The following is a 22,289-nucleotide window of genomic DNA, read 5'->3' as shown; positions in this document are numbered from 1 at the left end:
CTGAGGTCCCCCCGTACAGATTTATCTCTCCATGCTGAGCCAGCATGAAGCCAATTCAGTTCTAAGTGCAACGCTCCCCCCCATACATTCTTGCAGATAGAGCAATATTATCCTGTATTAGGGAAGTGGCTGACTATGTCACTTGTGACATTCCAAAAGCCATAAGACTATATTGGTTTTCAGACTCCTGCTGTGTTGGCTTGGGCATTTTCTGTTCTCTTCTCTGAGAGCACTCTGTTTTCAGCCGAAATGTCAGGACGCCAATGAGCCAATGAAAGGAATCTCCTTGGCATTTAGCCTTTAATATTTCCTAGGCTCTTAATCTTGGGATGAGAAATCCAGTGCCGAGGACAGGAAGTTAGGGGAGAGCTGGTGTTCTTTATTCATTTCCTGAAGAATATGTATCTGCTGTTCCTACAAGCAGTAGCTGGGATTTCGGTCTGGCACAATCAGCTAAAACGACAGCGTGATGGGATCTGAGCTCGGGAATTTCTTCTGCTTGCTTTCAGCAGTGTGCAAAATGAGGGATGGATAGAAAGAAAAGAAAAGCTAAGGAAGACCTGCTCCAGAAGGTCTTTGGTGGTGCTACAGGCTGGGGTCAGAGTGGCTGGAGAGAAGCCAGGCAGAAAGGGACCTGGTTGATAGTAGGCTGAACAGGAGCCAACAGTGTGCCCAGGCGGCCAAGAAAGCCCACGGCATCCTGTCCTGGATCAGGAATAGTGTGGCCAGTGGGAGCAAGGAGGTCATTGTCCCCCTGTACTCAGCACTGGTTAAGCCACACCTTGTGTCCACTTCTGGGCCCCTCAGTTTAGGAAAGATGTTGAGTTGCTGGAACTTGTCCAGAGAAGGGCAACAAAGCTGGGGAGGGGTTTGGAGTACAAGCCCTGTGAGGAAAGGCTGAGGGAGCTGGGGCTGCTGAGCCTGGAGAAGAGGAGGCTCAGGGGAGACCTTCTTGATGTCTACAACTACCTGAAGGGAGGTTGTAGCCAGGTGGGGGTTGGTCTCTTCTCCCAGGCAACCAGCAGCAGAACAAGAGGACACAGTCTCAAGCTGCACCAGGGGAGGTTTAGGCTGGATGTTAGGAAGAAATTCTTCATAGAGAGAGTGATTGGCCATTGGAATGTGCTGCCCAGGGAGGTGGTGGAGTCACCATCACTGGAAATGTTTAAGAAGAGACTGGATGGGGCACTTGGTGCCATGGTTTAGTTGATTAGATGGTGCTGGATGATAGGTTGGACTCGATGATCTCGAAGGTCTCTTCCAACCTGGTTTATTCTATCCTAGTACAAGTTTGCTAAAATGACACATAGTAGAAAAGAGAGACGAAGCCAAAGGCAAATTCACAGCCAAGCCACTACCTTGGCACTAGTAGGAAAATCAGAGTTATGCAGTAAGTCACTCATCCACAGGGAATGTTCTGAAGAAGCCAGATTTGGCCCTTGTCTATGCTGGAATAAACGCCAGGGTAATGTCCTGAAATCAGTGGAGTGGTTCCAGCTTCAAAGTCATGTAACAAGCATCTCAGTCAATCCTGGAACCCAATTGACTCAGGGTGAGGTTAGGCAACTGTTGCATCAACATTTGTCACGTGGAGGGCTGGAGCATCACCTGAGCTGGATGCTGCAATCCCTAAGACAGCTCATTCAGGTGATGTGGGTTCTCCAAAGTAAACTGCAGGGCTCACTAGTCTGTTAACAAAGAGAACAAAAGGGAACTTAGTTTGGGGTCTAGACTCCAACAAAATCTTGACTAATCCCTCCAGATATTAGCTCCCAAAGAGGTCATGGAGATGGTACTCTGGAGACAGAAATCTTCCTTCTAGAAAGACATGAAGAGAACCTTCAGCACAAGGTCTTGCCCAGGAGCTTGACATTCCACAGCAGACTCTCCAGCTCTCTGTTTCCTGTCATTCATGTCCATCTCATTATTGACACAGGTAATATTTACTCTAGACCCACCCTGTTTTACAGGCCTGGATTTGTTCTTCTCAAGTTACCACAGCTAATGCTGCCTTCAAGAGCTTATCTTAACATCCACTTTACAGGAGCAGCCTGAGGATCTGAGGCCACCAAACACAGCAGCTGTCATCTAGTACCAAATGGGAACCTTGTCACCAACTCCTCTGTCAACCAATTCCTCTGAACATTTCAACCACCAGCTTCCAGCCCTTGTGTGGCTAGCACTGGCCCATGATTGTTGCTGTGAGAACATGGCCCAAGTAAAAGGAGGAGCCTTATCTCTGAGACTTTTTCCTCCCTTTGCAATCATTGTATTGCTGCTTTAAACAGTTAGTTTTCATTTATGTTTGCATTTCTGTTGACTTAAATAACATCAGGCTGGATGAAAAAAAACCCAAACCCACCACAATGTGAAACACATCCTATTCCAGCCAGTGGCCTGGTTCCTAGAAACCACCACCACTTGCCCACTTTTGGATACATTTTCCCAATAGCCTGGACTTCCTTATTTCCATGGCATGATAATTTCCTCCCTGCCCCCCTCTTCTCATGGTCTACCTAGGTTTTGGGGCTAGATACAAATGCTTTTACATCAGGTGATGTCCTGATGTAAATTCTGCCTCCCACCTGAGATAGAATAGGATAGATAAGAATAGAATAGTATAGACCAGGTTGGAAGAGACCTTTGAGATCATCAAGTCCAAGCTATCACCCAACACCATCTAATCAACTAAACCATGCAACCAAGCACCCCATCAAGTCTTCTCCTAAACACCTCCAGTGATGGAGACTCCACCACCTCCCTGGGCAGCACATTCAAATGGCCAATCACTCTATGAAGAATTTCTTCCTAACATTCAGCCTAAACCTCCCCTGGTGCAGCTTGAGACTGTGTCCTCTTGTTCTGGTGCTGGTTGCCTGGGGGAAGAGACCAACCCCCACCTGGCTACAACCTCCCTTCAGGTAGTTGTAGACAGCAAGAAGGTCTCCTCTGAGCCCCCTCTTCTCCAGGCTAAGCAACCCCAGCTCCCTCAGCCTCTCCTCATAGGGCTTGTGTTCCAAACCCCTCACCCATCAGCAACCCTGAGAGAGGCAGCTGGTCTTGGTTCGATTTATTTCTCTCCCCTTCCACATTTTAGTTGTCAACCACAGCCAAAACTGCACGCACCAAATCTCCACATTCAGCCTGCCAGCTGCTGAACACTGGGAATCTTGGGTGAGATGATGGGGGGAAAAAAAAATGAACTGGCTTGTCTCCTTTATGTGCCCTCGAGGGAGGTGATGAGAGCAGGGGGAGGACCACCCCAAAGGGGGAGATGCAAATGAGGGTGTTAAAAGAGAAAAAGAAAGGGGGGGGGGGGGAGGAGGGGGGAACCACAAAGGAGGAGAAAAATAAGTCTTCTTGGTGGAACACAAATAGAGTTCTAGCTAGGTATCATTTGCCAAGGAAATTGCATTTCTATTTGGGAATAAATGAGTGTAAAACTTGTTTGAGGCCCAGGTAATAATAGAACGGAGGAGGAGGAAATTGAAATTTATGACTTTGCAAATGACTCCTGTGGAAAAAGAGAGACACACACACCAGAGGTGTCTCTTTATCCACTCCTCCCTCCCCCCTCCTCTTTTTCTCTTCTTCCCGCAGATGAGGAGGACAGGTCTGCAATAAAACAGGTCTAAGCTTTACCGGCCTGGAGATGCTGCGGGGGAGGGAGGCGGAAGGGGGAGTCAGGGGGCCAGGGGACATTAGCACTTGCTGCAACATTGTCAGTGCCGATGTAAATGGACGTGCTACATAGTCAACAGGACACACTTGGCTGCCTGCAAGTAGGAAGTACTTAAATCTTGGCACTGATAAATGAAATATTTTTAAGGGAGCTAATCAGTGAAAATGGGGTTTCATCAGGCGCTGACATGTCTCGCTTGCTTCAGCGAGTCCGAGAGAGAAAAATGACTGTGTGTGGCGCGGGCCAGAGCCAGCCGGAGCCGGGGAGCGAGCGAGCGGGAGGCGGGAGGCAGCGGCTGAGGATGCTCGTGGGGTGTCAGCTGGAGAGACTGGGGGCTGGTGGCAACCCCCCCTGCCTCCACTCGCCCCTGCCCCCCTGGGGCGCCCACCCCACGCTCCCCGCCGCCCCGTTCCGCCCGGGTGTGATGGATGGCCTGGTGCAGAACGGGCTCCGTGCAAATCCCCAATCTGCAGCCTGCTGGGCTCAGTTGGATCAGCAGCAGGCTAGCTGGTATTTCTGGATAAACACTAATAAATCTTCCTTTTCTTCCTGGCAAGTGGTGCTTCCCCTGCCTCCCCCAGCCCCTCGTTTTTCTTCTCTCCTACTGGTGCAAGGGGAGGGGGAGGAGAGGCATATTTGGGGTGCAGGGAGCTCAATGGGGAGGGAAGTCAAGCCCTGAGATGGGCAGAGATCTGGCCGGGGAAAATCCCTGGGCTATAGGCTTGTAAAACCTCCCATCAGCTCTGCTACCTCCAGTTCTGCTGCTGGGTGAGTGGGGATAATTCAGTCCTCTCTTTCCTCTCTCTGGAGTCATGATAATTATTCCTTTCCCCACAGCCTCCCAAAGTCTGGGTCATCTGTGGTTACAAAGGCGCTCCCAGGCTTAGTCCTTGGCCTCAAAGATAGGGTGCAGGGGGTTGTGTTCAGCATTTTCAGCTGATCTTCACAGCAGCTCTTGTCTTCAGCTCCATGGGTTTGCTAGGGGCTAGCTGAGAGCCGTGTGGGCCAGTGCATATCTCCATCAATAAACACTGCAACACAACCCCCTCATCCAGCTGATCAACTCAGCCACTGGCTCACCCCATTGGCATGGAATCTTGGGCAAAAGAGACCAAAATGATCTGAAAAGAGCTCTTACCTGAATCTTCCCCCTGAGCCAGACCACAACGGCCACAGCTCCATGGGGGGTTCCACACGGCACAGCGGGTGGGCAACCGCAGACATCCCACTGGGACAAGGTGGAACTTTCACCTGCTTCAGCCAAACCCCAGTGACTGAAGCTGTCCTTGTCGCCAACCCACCTACAAGTGACCTCAGAATCCTCTGTAAACCAAAATGCAATCTGTAAGAGCTGTAGTGTCCTCATCCTGCAGCAGTGAGGGACGTGCCAGGATTTGTTCTCCCCTGAAAGGCAAAGATCAGTGCAGGTGAAAATTGTCACTGAAAGAAACTGTTCCAACAGACTGACAGAGGGAAGAAATACACCAATTAAAAAGAAAAGGGGGGGGGGGGGAAGGAGAAAGCCCAATGATTACATCCTTAAGTCACAAAGGTTCAAAGCAGAATTCCCTCAGTAATCAGGAAATGAAAATGTCCTTCAATTACAGAGCATTTTTAAGACATGATTATTTCATGGGCATGCTATTAAGAAAATGACAGTGGAAAATTCATCACAAAATAAATTAATACTTAAACATCTTTAAAAAGGCTCCCAGGGGTATTCTCCCCTCCTCCTCCCCCCTTCTGACACAACACTGTGTTGTTTCTACAGAGAATTTCATGGGGGCTAAAGATGATGAAATACACAATGAAAAATGCATTTGGAAAGCAAATTCATAACTACTTTTTTTTCCTGCCCCCCCCCTCCCCCTTGTTTTATAGGAGGCAGCTTAGCTGAAAATACATAAAAGCCACAAGGACAATTTATTATTTTCTGCTAGTGGAAAAGAGTCTTTTGCTCTCCTTCCTGGCGTCAGACATGCTTGTGTTTGAATAATGGCCTCCCAAATTCACACAAAACTCAACAATTTAGGCTCTATTTGCCTCTTTGGTTTTTTTCCTCCCCCTCCCTTCTCCATCTTTCCTCCCTGCCAGCGCAGAGAGCTACAGGACCTGCTTGTTTCAATGGGATTCCAAGTGAATTTGGTGCTGGAGGGAGATACAACGGTGCAGCACTAGAGAGCTGAGCTCTCCAGTTCGGTCTGGAGGGCCGAGCCCAGAGAGTGGTGGTGAATGGTGCCACATCCAGCTGGCGGCCAGTCACCAGTGGTGTGCCCCAAGGATCAGTGCTGGGCCCCATGCTCTTTAACATCTTTATTGATGATCTGGATGAGGACATTGAGTGCATCACCAGTGAATTTGCAGATGACACCAAGCTGGGGGCAGGAGTTGATCTGCTGGAGGGTAGAGAGGCTCTGCAGAGGGACCTCGACAGGCTGGGCAGATGGGCAGAGTCCAAGGGCATGAGATTTAACACATCCAAGTGCCGGGTTCTGCACACTGGCCACAACAACCCCATGCAGAGCTACAGGCTGGGGTCAGAGTGGCTGGAGAGCAGTCAGGCTGAGAGGGACCTGAGGGTGCTGGTTGATGGTAGACTGCACATGAGCCTGCAGTGTGCTCAGGTAGCCAAGAGGGCCAATGGCATCCTGGCCTGCATCAGGAACAGTGTGGCCAGCAGGAGCAGGGAGGTCATTCTGCCCCTGTACACTGCACTGGTTAGGCCACACCTCAAGTACTGTGTCCAGTTCTGAGCCCCTCAGTTTAGGAAGGAGATTGACTTGCTGGAACGAGTCCAGAGAAGAGCAACAAAGTTGGTGAGGGGCTTGGAACACAAGCCCTACGAGGAGAGACTGAGAGAGCTGGGGTTGCTTAGCCTGCAGAAGAGTAGGCTCAGGGGAGACCTTATTGCTCTCTACAACTACCTGAAGGGAAGTTGTAGACAGGCGGATGTTGGTCTCTTTTCCCAGGCAGCCAGCATCAGAACAAGAGGACACAGTCTCAGGCTGCAGCAGGGGAGGTTTAGGCTGGATGTTAGGAAGAAGTTCTATACAGAAAGAGTGATTGCCCATTGGAATGGGCTGCCCGGGGGGGTGGTGGAGTCACTGTCATTAGAGGTGTTCAGGAGGAGACTTGATGGGGTGCTTGGTGCCATGGGTTAGTTGATTAGGTGGTGTTGGATCAGTTGATAGGTTGGACATGATGATCTTAAAGGTCTCTTCCAACCTGGTTTATTCTATTCTATTACAGAGTCTGCTAAAGCCACTCCATTGTTTTGGGGGACTGCAATGGAGCTTGGCTTAGGAGGTGCATTGTGGGAGCCACATTGTATCATGCATCACTTTTTGGCTGAGCCTTGTTGGGGAGGCTGGAGATTGCCACAGCCAAGTGTCCACCCTAGCCCAGCAGCAGAATGACATCTGTACCCATCACCAGACCACCAACCAGCTCAGAGCCTGGTGCAAACCACCGAGATATGATGAAACAAGGTTAAGTTGAGGTTCAGGAGCTTTAAGTCAAGGTGGAAAACTCATGAGGGCTCTGTAGATCAGCCTCAAGGAGATTGAACTTGCAACCTGAAACCAGAGAATAGGTTTTATGGCTCAGCTGGGCAACCTGACCTTGTTATCTCTAATGCAAATGGAGTGCTCTGGGCTTGTGGGTCCAGTCAGCAGGGCAAGCTGTGATTTGCTCCTGTAATGGCAACATCACTGTTGGGAGACCCTGTCAAAGCTAAAGGCACATCATGCAGCTTGGGACACTGGAAAGTTATCAGAGGACTTCCACAGAAAATGAACTTCCACCCATTGGCATTCCAGGAGAGTGCTCTCTGCACTCTACACAGCCAGGACATGTTTTTGGAGTGCAACATGCAAGAACCTACCTTGAATTCTATCTCAACTGGTAGACAGCTGAAAATAAAAACTGATGCAAACTCACAGCAAAGAGAGTACTGCAGCCCAGGTCTGCTCCTGCATGGGATCAGCACATGTGTTGGACTTGAGGATGTGGAACACAAGCCCTGTGAGGAGAGGCTGAAGGAGCTGGGATTGTTTAGCCTGGAGAAGAGGCTCAGGGGAGACCTTATTGCTCACTCCCACTACCTGAAGGGAGGTTGTAGCCAGGTGGGGGTTGGTCTCTTCTCCCAGGTAACCACCAACAGAACAAGAGGACAGAGTCTCAAGCTGTGCTGGTTTAAGCTGGATATTAGGAAGAAGTTCTTCCCAGAAACAGCGATTGGCCATTGGAATGTGCTGCCCAGGGAGGTGGTGGAGTCACCATCCCTGGAGGTGTTTAGGAAGAGACTGGATGGGGTGCTTGGTGCCATGGTTTAGTTGATTAGATGGTGTTGGGTGATAGGTTGGACTCTATGATCTCAAAGGTCTTTTCCAACCTAGTTATTCTATCCTATCCTATCCCCATGGGTCCCTTCCAACCAGAGATATTCTATGATTACAAGCCTTGTTCTGCCACTGCCCTTTGGTATTTGGCCTTCATTATACAGCTGTGGAGCATCTATTTTTTTCTGTTCCATGGCTCATGCTTTGAAGGAGGACCATAATTCATGAGGGGTGCCTGCCTAGATAACTCACAAGTGGGATATACATGGCTGTCTCTTACATTTTGCTGCTAACATGTATTATACTTGCACCATGCCAGAGGGGGTGTCTGCAGGTCTAAAAATGTTGGTTATAACAGCTACTCATGCTATTAGTATAGTTGTAGATATTATGTGATTTATTGATGTGTTTTTATTTCCCACTGGTATGGTATAAATATATTTATTTCACAAAAGTGGCCAATAAATTCCCCTTATGAATCCTGTTATCTGCACCATTAACCATTGATCATTTTTATGAGGTCACAACTTAAAGGTGTACATGAATTTACACCTTAATTTGTGACCCTTTCCAAAATAATACATAGCCACTTCTGAACTCTTCACCTCACAAAGAGGCTCAGCTCATTTCTGCCACTTCCTGCTGCACTCAACATTTGTTTCCCCATCAGATAATGGCCTATCATCATCATCAGTTTCATCTTCAGACACACACACACACAAAGGGTGGTTAAAACATTAATAAGATGAAACTTTCCAGGACCCAGTTCATCCTTTATGGCACTCTGGAATTCAACAAGACAGAATAAGCTGACAAAACAACACTAAATAACCCAAAGACATGCTTTAGCCTTCCTGCTAAAAGGACTAAGATCACCAAACAGCAGCCAGAGAAGAATAGCAATGCCAGAAATGCAGATATTCCCAAGCAGCCCTCTCTGTTTTCCTACTTTTCTTTGTCTTAAGGAATGATTTTTAAGGATGCTGGGCAGCATGGGAACAATTTGCCACCCATAACCTTCATTACTTTGATCTTTGATTTATTCACAACACTGAAGCCAGGAGTGTTGCATCTTTGTTATCAGTCCCCATATGCTCCTGTTTTAGGGTGAGGAGTGTGACTGAAAGCCCTGGGCTAGCTGCAGCATTCTCCTCTTCTGATGAGGAGCTTTATCACTGGCCTTCTTTTCCTCCATTTCTTCACAGGGTGACATGGTGTTTCATATACACTTAGTGCCCATCTCCAAATGACTGATTTGCAGGTCCCCTTTTCAACTCTCATTTGCCATTGGTGGGTCTTAGTTGTCCACTGCTTTCTCTGGAAGTGCCTAGTCACAGCATTTGGGAGGTTGTCCACCTGCCATGTGCAGATCATGGCATGTAGATCATGGAGTCAGAGAACCATTAAATCACCAGAGGTGGAAATGGCTCTAAAGGTCATCTAGTTTAACCCCCCTGCTTCCCTCACCACCACCCTTCATCTTCCCTGGGCAGCTCCCGCTCCTTCCCTACCATCCTCCACCCTGCCCGGGCAGCTCCTGCTCCACCACCACCATTTTTGCACCCATCCCAAAGCCAGGGGCAAGACCCTCAAGATATCACACAGAGGAGCTCAGCCCCAGTAAGGAGGCCCAGCCAGCACCCGTGGATAATATTGGAGTAGTCATCAATCCTGGTCCTAACAACCGGGGGGCCACCAGGCCCCCCGGCCTTTGTTGTCACCACCACCATCACCCAGTGTGCAGCAGGGGCACTCACCAGTGATGAGAGGAGGATCCCTCAGCCCAGATGGGCTCAGCTTAGGGCTTCTGTCTTTCCTGGTGGGGATTAAAAAGGGGAGTGGGTGGGGAGGGCAAAGTGGCCACACCTGGGGTGGGAGGAGACTCCAACAGAGCCCAGGTGCTCTGGGATTTGAGGGGAAAATGAGGTGGGTGGGATGGAGAAGGATGGATGGAGACTGTGAAACCAGTGTTGTTGAGAAAGAATGGATATTAATATTCAAATAGGAATTATTGACTACTAGTGATTGCTAGATGCTTAATGTGGCTACTTTCAGGATGTTCCACTACTCTTGGATCTTAGATAATTGATTGACAAACCCAAACATGATTTTGATAGGCCAGTATTAGGTTCAATAAGCAAAGAACCCCACACACACCTTCTGCTGAGGTAATTGTATAGTGTTATCATCTCAGCAAACTCTGTGTCTCAGCCCAGAGGGGGTTTTTGGGGGTTGTTTTCCCACCCATCTGTGGGGTGGGGGAGAGGGCTTGCTTCTGAGAGCAGGCTGTGTGAAGCTGGGACACTGCTGGGCTGAAGAGGAGCCAATGGGTTTAGCTGGCAGAGTTGAGGTCTCCTACAGCTGAACAGGAACAGTCCATGCCACAATGAACCCTGTGGTCTCTCCTGTGTGAGTATGGAGACAATATGAGTATGGGATGGAAACCCTTTGTTCTACAGCAGGCACAAGTGCAGGAGTTTCAAAGAACAGTAAAGAGAAGAAAGAGTTCTTCCAGAAGGAAAGCTGCACTGGTCTACCATGGCACTTCTCTGGTCCTAGTACTTGGGCAGCAGATCCAAATTTGAGTAGGGAAAGATCTGGATGAGGCACTTAGGGCTAAGGTTCAGTTAATTAGTGTTGAGTGATAGGTTGGACTTGATGATCTCAAAGGTCTTTTCCAACCTTGATTCTGTGATTCTAGTATGGCCAAAGCAGTACTCCCTGTCTTGCCTGCAGAGCTGAGCTTTCATCAAGCTCCTTTCTCAGGTACAAACAATGAATCATTTTTCACATACCAAGCAAATATCTTCCCCCTTCTTTCATTTCATTTCACCCCTCTTCATCCTGGCAGCTGTGCTTGCCATCTTGGCCCAGCCACCCACCTGCATTGGCAAATAACCTGGGTCTACCTCATATACATTGATTTTGTCTCTGGCTGAACACTCACCTCCATCATGCAAGCTGAGAGAGCCCTCCTTCATAGATTTGACAAGTCCATCCCTTCTACTAGCAGCTGTCTGGAGGGAATAACTAAGTCATTTGTTTGGCAAGGCTGTGGGCATCATACCAACAAGCAATCCCAAATAAGTACCAGAGTTCCAGCACATTCCTGGGGTTGTACACTGATGATCCTGCACACACTATGGAATGGAGTAGAATGGAATAGAATAGAATAGAATAGAATAGAATAGAATAGAATAGAATAGAATAGAATAGAATAGAATAGAATAGAATTAACCAGGTGGAAGAAACCTTTGAGATCATTGAGTCCAACCCATCATCCAACACCATCTAATCAACTGAACCATGGCACCAAGCACCCCATCCAGTCTCTTCCTAAACACCTTGGTGCTTGTTCAGGTGCTTTGTGTGATAGCTGTGCAAAGTGCATGTTTATAGCTGTGGTGAAGCTCTGGAATGGGTTGTCCAGGGAGGTGGTTGAGGCCCCATCCCTGGAGGTGTTTAAGATCAGGCTGGACAAGGCTCTGGCCAGCTTGATCTAGTGTGGGGTGTCCCTGCCCATGGGATCCTTGTGGTCCTTTCCAACCCTGACTGATACTGTAGACGTGCCAGGCACAGCACCCTCAATCATTGGAAATTCAACCTTCAGTGACCTGGGTTGAAGAGAGATGCAGCTTCAGATCCTGCTGCCACTCTGTCTGCGGCTCTTTAGTCAGCCAGCCTGTTTGTCCACTTCACACTTGATGCTTGACCTCTGGTCAAACTGCAGCAAAGAGCATGACTTCCTTTAAAGGATATGGCATGCACCATGTTGCCCCATGCCATGTAGCACTGTCCAGACAGAAAACAGAGGAAAGCTTTCACACCCCATGACTCCTGGCTGTGATGCCAATTGCTCAGGAGTCCCATAATCCTTCGAAATCAGAGGTGTGTGGGGGGGTGAATCTGAAAACCTTTGATGCTGAATGTGTGCTGCAGCAGAGAGATTAGTCCAAGGCTTCATGCACCATGCACAGCACGAGCCAGAGCCCTCCTTCCCCGAGCCCACTCCATAGCTTTCCCTTCACCCAGAGTTTGTCTGCACCGACTTTTTATTTGCACCCAGTTGTCCTTAAAAATAATAAGTGACTATTTGCCTGTTCAAAGCCAGAAACAAGTTGACCAATTACTGCTGTGTTTTACTTCAGGGTATCCATCTAAAGGCAGAGAGAGAGAGAGAGAGAGAGAGAGAATCAGTCTATAATGGTTTGCCTGGCTTGAAAACTCCATTTTGGGCCACGGAGAGTCATATTTCAGAGAGTATTGATCACAGTGCAGTTTGTGTTTCCTCACGTCCATGATCCTGTTTGCAGCCCTGTAAAATAATAACAGTACTCATGTCAGTAAGGTAATTACCATTGATCTAACACAGTGTGACAAATTTTTCAGTCATGCCACTTGATTCATGCTTAAAGTTATGGCACTGCTGACTGCTCCTTAAATAATTGAAGGATGCCCTTTGTAAATCAGCACACTCTTGCCCAAAAGTGGCAGTTCCTTCTTTGTTCTAGGCCTTGTTTCTTAGCTTCATCAGGGATTTCAAAATTAAACAGACAGCTTTCCCCAGCCCACATAGCTCACACTTGGAGCAAGTGTCGTCTGAGCTGGCAAATCGCTTATGACACCTTTGTGGCAGAAAAGCAGGGGCAAAAAGAAAGCAGAAGAAAAAAGGTTGAACTCCAGGGTCTCTGCTGTGGTGGGGTTTGCTAGCAGGTGGTAACAACAAGAGAGACAAAGCCAAATAGGGGTAATTCAAAAACACCCATGAAAGCACTTGTCATTCTCCTGTGGCTACCGAAGGCCAAAGAAGAGCAGTTAGCAGGCCCACATCAGCAGTGAGGACAGGCTTGGTCCTCTGCTCCTGGCTGCACTGACTGCCCATGTGGGAGATGTTTGCAACCTGTCTTCTAAGAAAATTGATCAGGGATCTGCACCACCACTTCATCAAACTCAAACACACCAAGGGAGGCGCCACAGCCTCCTGGCCTGGGCTCTCCAGGACAGTGGTCACAGCAAATATTTGAGTCTCTGCTCTGCGTTGGAATGGGCTGCCCAGGGAGGTGGTGGAGTCACCATCACTGGAGGTGTTTAGGAAGAGACTGGATGGGGCACTTGGTGCCAAGGTTTAGTTGATTGGATGGTGTTGGATGATAAGTTGGACTCAATGATCTTGAAAGTCTTTTCCAACCTGGTTAATTCTATTCTATTCTATTCTATTCTATTCTATTCTATTCTATTCTATTCTATTCTATTCTATTCCATTCCATTCCATTCCATTCCATTCCATTCCATTCCATTCCATTCCATTCCTATTCTATCAACATTAACCTGGCTCCTCCTAAAATACCTTTGAGAAACAGTAGCACTACTAGGTGCTACTCAAAAGGAGGTGCTCAAAGGGAGGTGCAGCACCAGAACAAGAGGACACAGTCTCAAGCTGCATCAGGGGAGGTTTAGGCTGGATGTTAGGAAGAAATTCTTCATAGAAAGAGTGATTGGCCATTGGAATGTGCTGCCCAGGGAGGTGGTGGAGTCACCATCACTGAAGGTGTTTAGGAGGAGACTGGATAGGGTGCTTGGTGCCATGGTTTAGTTGATTAGATGGTGTTGGATGATGGGTTGGATGTGATGATCTCGAAGGTCTCTTCCAACCTGGTCTATTCTATGCTGTTCTATTCTACTCAAAGGGTGCTGCTCAGAGGGAATATGGTTCTGTGTGCTGGCACCCCTCGATGGCTAGCTATAAACCAGTGTCCCCACCTAGTGAAATGTGGACACTCTTCAAGGCAAGCCTGGATAAGCTTACCACAGTCTTTTATCAAACCAGCTTGCTTGGTTGTCAAGGAAGCCTAGAAACGAGTTCAAATTGGATATCAAACACCAGGAAGGAACATTTGTCATTGACACTGATGGACAGATGTTTACTTTGGCTCTGGAAGAGCCTCTCTCCTTTTCTACAAAATAAAGAGATTATACAGGCAGATCACCTGATTGCTTTTCAAAGATACCCCTCAGCTGAGAAATCCACAATAGAAAAATGTGCTGGTGAAGCAATCAATAAAACCTCCATCTTCCATGTCCCAGTGGACTCTCCTTAGCTGCTAGACCTTTGCTTCTCAGCTCTCCTATTTAGAGGCCCTCCTTTGAAACTAATAGAGACCATTGCAGTTAACACAGAGGTTTGCAGGAAAGGCTTAAAAACAAACAAGAAGACCAGACTGTATGTGTACAACCCACTTATCATGCTCATGGCTCAACCACTGTGCCCTTAGTTTGGCAGCATCCTGTTGTGAGGTCCTTTTATGGTGAGCATAGAGTTGGCTGGGGTCAGAGTGGCTGGAGAGCGGCCAGGCAGAAAGGGACCTGGGGGTACTGGTTGATAGTAGGCTGAACATGAGCCAGCAGTGTGCCCAGGTGGCCTAGAAGGCCAATGGCATCCTGGCCTGGATCAGGAACAGGGTGGCCAGCAGAAGCAGGGAGGTCATTCTGCCCCTGTACTCAGCACTGGTTAGGCCACACCTTGAGTCCTGTGTCCAGATCTGGGTCCCTCAGTTTAGGAAAGATGTTGAGTTGCTGAAATGTGTCCAGAGAAGGGCAACAAAGCTGGGGAGGGGTTTGGAACATAAGCCCTATGAGGAGAGGTTGAGGGAGCTGGGGTTGCTTAGTCTGGAGAAGAAGAGGCTCAGAGGAGACCTTCTTGCTCTCTACAACTACCTGAAGGGAGGTTGTAGCCAGGTGGGGGTTGGTCTCTTCTCCCAGGCCCCCAGCACCAGAACAAGAGGACACAGTCTCAAGCTGCACCAGGGGAGGTTTAGGCTGGATGTTAGGAAGAAGTTCTTCACAGAGATTGGCCATTGGAATGGGCTGCCCAGGGAGGTGGTGGAGTCACCATCACTGGAGGTGTTTCGGAAGAGACTGGATGAGGCACTTGGTGCCATGGTTTTGTTGATTAGATGGTGTTGAATGATAGCTTGGACTTCATGATCTCAAAGGTCTCTTCCAACCTGGTTAATTCTATTCTATTCTATCTGTTTGGAGTTTTTTAGCTCTCAAGGCAGGGAATCATAGCTATAGACACCTCCACTGTGCTTGATTTGAGGACCTGTGTAACACACAAGTGAATTGCCATTTGGCATGATGATTGGTGGCTCTCCCAGGACCTGTGTGCCTGGGGAGCATGCAGATCTGCAGCAGCTATCATGGTGTTACAGCCTTTGGAGAACAAATTGAATGACCTCTCCTTCAAGAGAGCCTCAAGCCTGCCCCTTCAGTATTGTCAGGACATACAAAGCAAAGGTTGCAGCTTTGATCCACTCTGCTACCTGCAAAGAGTCCTCTTTTGTGGGCATTCTTACACCTGCTTGAGATGAGGCCAGAACAAACAGAAAGCACCTTAAAGGAGCTTACTAAATAAGTCTAGGATTGTGTGAACAGCATATTTGAGGGGTCAGATTTAATTCCTTCCTTCCTTTTGTATTCAGATTAGAGGCCAAGGTAGATTTGTGGAAGCCAGGACTCCTCAGCTAATGCTGCTTTTGCACTTAACCTGCAATTTACCTGTCAGTACCAAGTACATTAAAGACCAGCTAAGCTCTTCAAACTTCCAAACAATTTACTGCACCATCAGAGGAGCATTTTCGCTCCCCAGAGCACAACAGCTTGCTCATGTCTAAGGAAAACATCTGCCATCTGAAGAAGCCCTTCCCAAAAAGGCATCTGGCAAAATAAGTGTGCATATTTAAAGGAACAGAGTGTTTTAAGTCAATCAAACACCTCAAAAATAACAATGAAAAGCCTTCCAAAGAGACTACTCGCCTTTGATGTATTGGCTTGGTTAAGAAGGGCTGTGTTTTCAGAGCCTCCTAAATTCCTCAACTCAAGTGCTGAGTGGAGGTTTATTAAGTGACCTGTCTGGATGTATATCAGCCTTGTCCCTAGTGGGGGTCCTATGTTAAATTCCATCATTAAAACCTATTACCAAGCTATCAAACCCCGCTGTAATTCCATCTAATGACCTCATTTCCCTAAGCGTAACTCCACGCAAGGTTTGCTGATGTGGCGTTACCTCTTGGTGGGCCACAGCCCCCTTAGCAGAGCAGGGGGTGGAAGGCAGGGGGGGATGGGGAAGAGAGGGAGAAATCAATGTCTGCAGAGATGACAAGGCACATGGCCAGTGACTGGGGACCACAAAACTATCCAATATCCCATTTCCTATCCAGTCTATTAGCAGCTGAAGTCAGCCAGGGCTCTGGGTTTGATTGAAGGCTGAGCTGAGACCAGATAGAGGAGGAGAAGCCCAGGCAATATGGCCACCAGATGAGCCTCCTTTCCTGCTAGCTGAAATCGCTCCTGGAAGTTGGTGTGTATGAAAATGGATTAGTGCATTGAAAGTTAAAAATGTTCATTTCCTTTTCTTTTCTTTTATGTTGGTTGTGGGGTTTGGTTTTTCCTCTGGTTGAAGGGGTGGACACAAGGAACAGGAGTTGGGGGGGGGGGGGGGGGGGAAAGCCACCCTTTCTCTTCTACCTCCCACTCTCCCCCCCCCCTCAATTCCTCCCCCTCCCTTCCACACACACCTCTACTTGCCATGAAATCATTTCGTAAATACAAAAAAGGCCCCTCAGGCTATTGGTGCCCAGACACTCATTTTTAGAGTGGATAATTGACTCCTTTCAGTTGATAATTCATAGCTTGCATATGCCAGCTAATACATCAGTGCCCAGAGACTCGGCGAGAGCCCCGAGCACAAACGGGAGAAGGCGGGGGGGGGGGGGGGGGGGGGGGGGGGGGGGGGGGGGAGGAGGGAAGGAAAAGGAAAGGAGAAAAGGGGGGAAAAAAAAAAAGACAAAAAAAAAAGAAAGAAAGCAAAAAAAAAAAATTTCAGATGATAGATGAGTGCATTACAGCTTTATGAATGAATTATGTCCTGCAAATACCTTGAGCAGGAGAGATTGTCAGCCTGTATCTATACTAATCTGGGAGGAATTATGACGATTTTCACATTAAAAAGGGAAAAGGGAAAGAATTAATTGAGCAATTGGGCCATTAAAAATGTATGCCAGCATGTTCTGGATGTCCATTCTCCAATTTATCATGTGCTAGGAAGCTTCCTCCCAGGGTGACTGCTATTTTTCTTCTCTTTCTTATGTTTGATCTTTTTATTTATGTATTGCAGGCTCCTGTCATACCAAACCAGATCCAGATCCTTGTGACAAGACAAGCTCTGGGGTGGTTGGGGGTTTTTTTTGTTGCAGGAGTGTGTTGTCTTGGTGCATATCCAAAAAAAAAAAATGGGGGAGGGGGAGTGAATTTCTTCTTTGCATCCCCCAGCTCCTACAGTCAGTACCTCTGACTTGACAAAACCAGATTATTTTACCCTGTTTAGCGAGCTATTTTTTTTTTTCAGCCAGTCCTTTTCCACCCCAGAAGCTTTGAGATAAAGTTTGGCTGCAGGAGGGCAGCGAGGCCCTTCTTCTAAAAAAGTTTTAGGTTGCTTATGCTGCCTCACCTGAAAGGGCTAAGGGTGAGTGCCAGCACAGGCAAGCACTGGGTCTGCACACACCTCTGAAACGCCACACACCACTGCTTGAAAAATTCACTGGCGCAGGCTCCGGCGTTTAGCTGTGGATCATATCCATTGTGGGTCAAAAGCACGTTCTGAATGGCTACAGTGTTTGCATTCTGCATATGTGCCCTGTTAGAATATGTTAATTATCTTCAGAACTGAGAAATGATGTAGTGGAATAACAGAGTCTGCCAGTGGGGGAAATATATATATATATATATTTTTAGAGCAGCGGCAACGTTAGGAACTGGTTTTGAGTCTGTGATTATGAGTAGGTTTGTTTAAACATCTGAAACAACTACAAAATAGGTTTCCCACTTTCAATTACATCATTTACTTGCTTAATTCATTTACATACAACAACAACAACAACAACAACAACAACAACAACAACAACAATAATAATAATAATATGGATTGGACTTAATGATCTTGAAGGTCTTTTCCAACCTGGTCTATTCTATCCTATCCTATCCTATCCTATCCTATCCTATCCTATCCTATCCTATCCTATCCTATCCTATCCTATCCTATCCTATCCTATCCTATCCTATCCTATCCTATCAGATTCTATTCCATTCCATTCCATTCCATTCCATTCCATTCCATTCCATTCTATTCTATATTTTATTTATACATCATTTACTTGCTTAAAGTAGCTTAAAATGCTATTCTATTCTATTCTATTCTATTCTATTCTATTCTATTCTATTCTATTCTAATCTATCCTATTCTATTCTATCCTATTCTATTCCATTCTATTCTATTCTATTCCATTCTATTCTATTCTATTCCATTCCATTCTATTCTATTCTATATTTTATTTATACATAATTTACTTGCTTAAAGTGGCTTAAAATGCTATGCTATTCTATTCTATTCTATTCTATTCTATTCTATTCTATTCTATTCTATTCTATTCTATTCCATTCCATTCCATTCCATTCTGTTCTATTCTATTCCATTCTGTTCTATTCTATATTTTATTTATACATAATTTACTTGCTTAAAGTAGCTTAAAATTCTATTCTATTCTATTCTATTCTATTCTATTCTATTCTATTCTATTCTATTCTATTCTATTCTATTCTATTCTATTCCATATTTTATTTATACATAATTTACTTGCTTAAAGTCGCTTAAAATGATCTCTAGATTATTGAAAACAAAACCACCAAACAAACCATGGAGTAGATCATCTGATCAGAGGGTAGAGGCAAAAGCTTGGTGCCATGGTTTAGTTGATTAGATGGTGTTGAGTGATAAGTTGGACTCGATGATCTCAAAGGTCTCTTCCAACCTGGTTAATTCTAATTCTATTCCATTCTATTCCATTCTATTCCATTCTATTCTATTCTATTCTATTCTATCCTATCCTATCCTATCCTATCCTATCCTATCCTATCCCCTTCTATATTTTATTTATACATAATTTACTTCCTTAAAGTAGCTTAAAATGCTATCTATTCTATTCTATTCTATTCTATTCTATTCTATTCTATTCTATTCTATTCTATTCTATTCTATTCTATTCCATTCCATTCCATTCCATTCCATTCTATCCTATCCCCTTCTATATTTTATTTATACATAATTTACTTCCTTAAAGTAGCTTAAAATGCTATTCTATTCTATTCTATTCTATTCTATTCTATTCTATTCTATTCTATTCTAGTCCATTCTATTCCATTATATTCTACTCTACTCTATTCTATTCTATTCTATTCCATTCCATTCCATTCCATTCTATCCTATTCTATTCTGTTCCATTCTGTTCCATTCTATAATTTATTTATACATAATTTACTTGCTTAAAGCAGCTTAAAATGTTAGCACCTTTAAAAAAAATAATAATTTCATTAACTCAATCAATGCAATAAATAAATAAATAAACAAACCCTAAGATGTGCCAGGAAATGTCAAGCAGCCTGGCCAACACCCCTTGTTTAACCTGTGCCTTTGATTTTTTTCTAAGCCAGGAATTAGGCTTCACCTGAACTCCCTCTAATACAATTAGTGTGGGGTGTTTGCTGCAACATAATGCCTTTACAGAATAATGTTTTATCCTGCAAAGCATATCTAATCTCTTCATGCAAGCCACTCTGCAGCAAATCATTTTATAATATGCTGGTGTTTTATTCTATTTTTGGGGGATGTTGTTTATGTTCTGTTTATGAGGGCTTTAATTGATTGTAAGCTGCTCTTTAAGTACTCAGAGGAGTTTTTAAATCCTATTATTTTTCTTCTTCTTCTTTTAATTTTTCCCCTTCCAAGCTTGTTAAAGCATAAGAGTGCTGGAGGAGAAATGCAGCACACTTCTGTGTTTGTATGCTGCACCTTTAGAAGGGATATGTAGGTTTATTGTCTTACCTGAGGTGCAGCAAGCCCCTACGTTCCCCCTGATCGCTGGGAATTTTGCAGTGGGCTTGTAGTGGTTTGAGCCTTAACTGGGAGTTAAGAGCTCAGATGGGGGCAAGGCTGAGAATCTCTCCCCTGCTCCCCCCCTCCTCCCTCCCAACAGAGAGGAAAAAAATGGAAAGGGAAGGAGCAAATCCACCAAGCAATAATTTGGAGTTGGCTTGGAAGTAAAGAGGTAAAGAGTTTTCTTTAAACAATATATATATATAAAATAATAACAGGTAAGGTTCACAAGGGCAAGGAACAAGGATGGATGGGAGGGGGGGGGGAAACCAAGAATACAAAACCAGTCTCTCTCTGAAGAGGTGCAGAAGCAGCAGGGAGAAGGATCAGGCCTGACCATGTGGCAGAGGAGCAGGAAGACAGCTGCAGTAGCTCTGGTCCAGGAGAGGCAGGAGCCAAAAAGGGCACCTGATGACTGCAATGTCCTCCCTTTTATATCCTAGCTGGGCAGGGAGGGAGGAGTGGAACAGACTCAGTTTCCCAGAGGGAAAACACCCTGCAGGGAGGGCAAAGCACTCGCAAGCCCTCCACCCCCTGTTTTCAGGATGGACATTAACCTACCACAGAGCTTGATTTAGTTATCCTCTGCTCTTGTACACAGTGAAGAGATAAGCACATCTCTGTGCAAATGTCACCTGCCTGGGTATCAGTGCTTTTCCAGCAGCTGCTCTGCTGTACAGAAGCTTTGGGGATGTCTTAAACAACCTCTGTGAGAAGACTGATGTCTCTAAAAGGGATGTGAAACAGATTTCTGCTCCTGCAAATTTTCCTGAGCTTTGAAAGATTCCTGCATTCCCCAAGACTTTGTCAATTTTATATCAAGGGGGGAAAAAAAGTAGAGGCATCCACTGAGCAGCACCCAAAGGTCCTGTGTGCAGTGTCCCTGTGACAGGACCAGCTTCAGCTCTTGTTGCCACCTGACAAAGTACCCAGTGCTCCCAAACAGCTCTCAGCCCTAGTTATCTCACTTCCCCCATTCAGGTGGGAGACCTCCATCAAGAGTGGTCCTGGAGAGCTCATATCCCTGCAGACAGTTTTGTCTTCATGAAAATGGTCCTTTTCCTCTAAAAGAACCATAACATTTTGGCAGTAAATCAAGGCTCAGAGAAAAAATAGGAGGGAAGATCGAAAGCTATGTGCCTCTTCTGTGACTTTGTCTAGGGCAGCAGGTTTACTGCCATAGCTAAATATGCAATTCAGGTCCCTACGTGGATGCAACCTGAATGACAGTTAGGAGAGGCAGGACAATCCTTTTCCCTCTGGCTTCCCAGTAACATCCTTTAATCCATCTTGGAGTGATGAACTGCTCTGCAGAGATGAGGCTGATTCTCTGATTGCTGCAGGAGAAGGCCAAAGGCATAAGGCATGTTACAAACACCCAAAGAAACCTGGTGGTTTCATGTCAGCTCATGCGTTGGTGCCAAACCCTTCACTCTATTCTGGTAGGCTCAGGGCCCTCCTGGAGCTATATCTGGAAGCAGCAGTGAGCAGGGGCCCACTGACTCCCTACACATTGCCTAGCTCTTAGAATCATAGAATCAACAAGGTTGGAAAAGACCTCAAAGATCATCAAGTCCAACCTGTCACACAAGACCTCACGACTACTAGACCATAGCACCAAGTGCCAAGTCCAGTCCCCTCTTGAACACCTCCAGGGACGGTGAATCCACCACCTCCCTGGGCAGCACATCCCAATACCTAACAACTCTCTCTGTGAAGAAATTTCTCCTCATCTTGAGCCTAAACTTCCCCTGGCACAGCTTGAGACTGTGTCCTCTTGTTCTGGTGCTGGTTGCCTGGGAGAAGAGACCAACCCCCACCTGGCTACAACCTCCCTTCAGGTAGTTGTAGACAGCAATAAGGTCTCCCCTGAGCCTCCTCTTCTCCAGGCTAAACAATCCCAGCTCCTTCAGCCTCTCCTCACAGGGCTTGTGCTCCAGACCTCTCCCCAGCTTTGTTGCCCTTCTCTGGACACGTTCAAGAGTCACAATGTCCTTCTTAAATTGAGGGGCCCAGAACTGGACACAGGACTCAAAAAAAGAATTTTCCTGTTGTTTTTGTCCAGTGTGGGTAAAGTGCCCAATAATATTCACTTCTTACTTCTGAGGATCTTCATTTTCTAAAAGCTACATATCAGAAATGAATCACACAGTGGAGCATCTCCAAATAGTGCCACTGAAGAGCAGCACAGTATCCTTGACCTCACTTTCCCATACCTCATCAAAGGATCCAGGCACTCACTGCCTTCCCCATGTATGGAATAGAATAGAAGAGAATAAGC

The sequence above is a fragment of the Dryobates pubescens genome, chromosome 11 (genome assembly GCF_014839835.1).
Source record: "Dryobates pubescens isolate bDryPub1 chromosome 11, bDryPub1.pri, whole genome shotgun sequence".
NCBI classification, from domain to species: Eukaryota; Metazoa; Chordata; class Aves; order Piciformes; family Picidae; genus Dryobates; species Dryobates pubescens.
Note: the sequence above shows the minus strand (reverse complement) of the source record.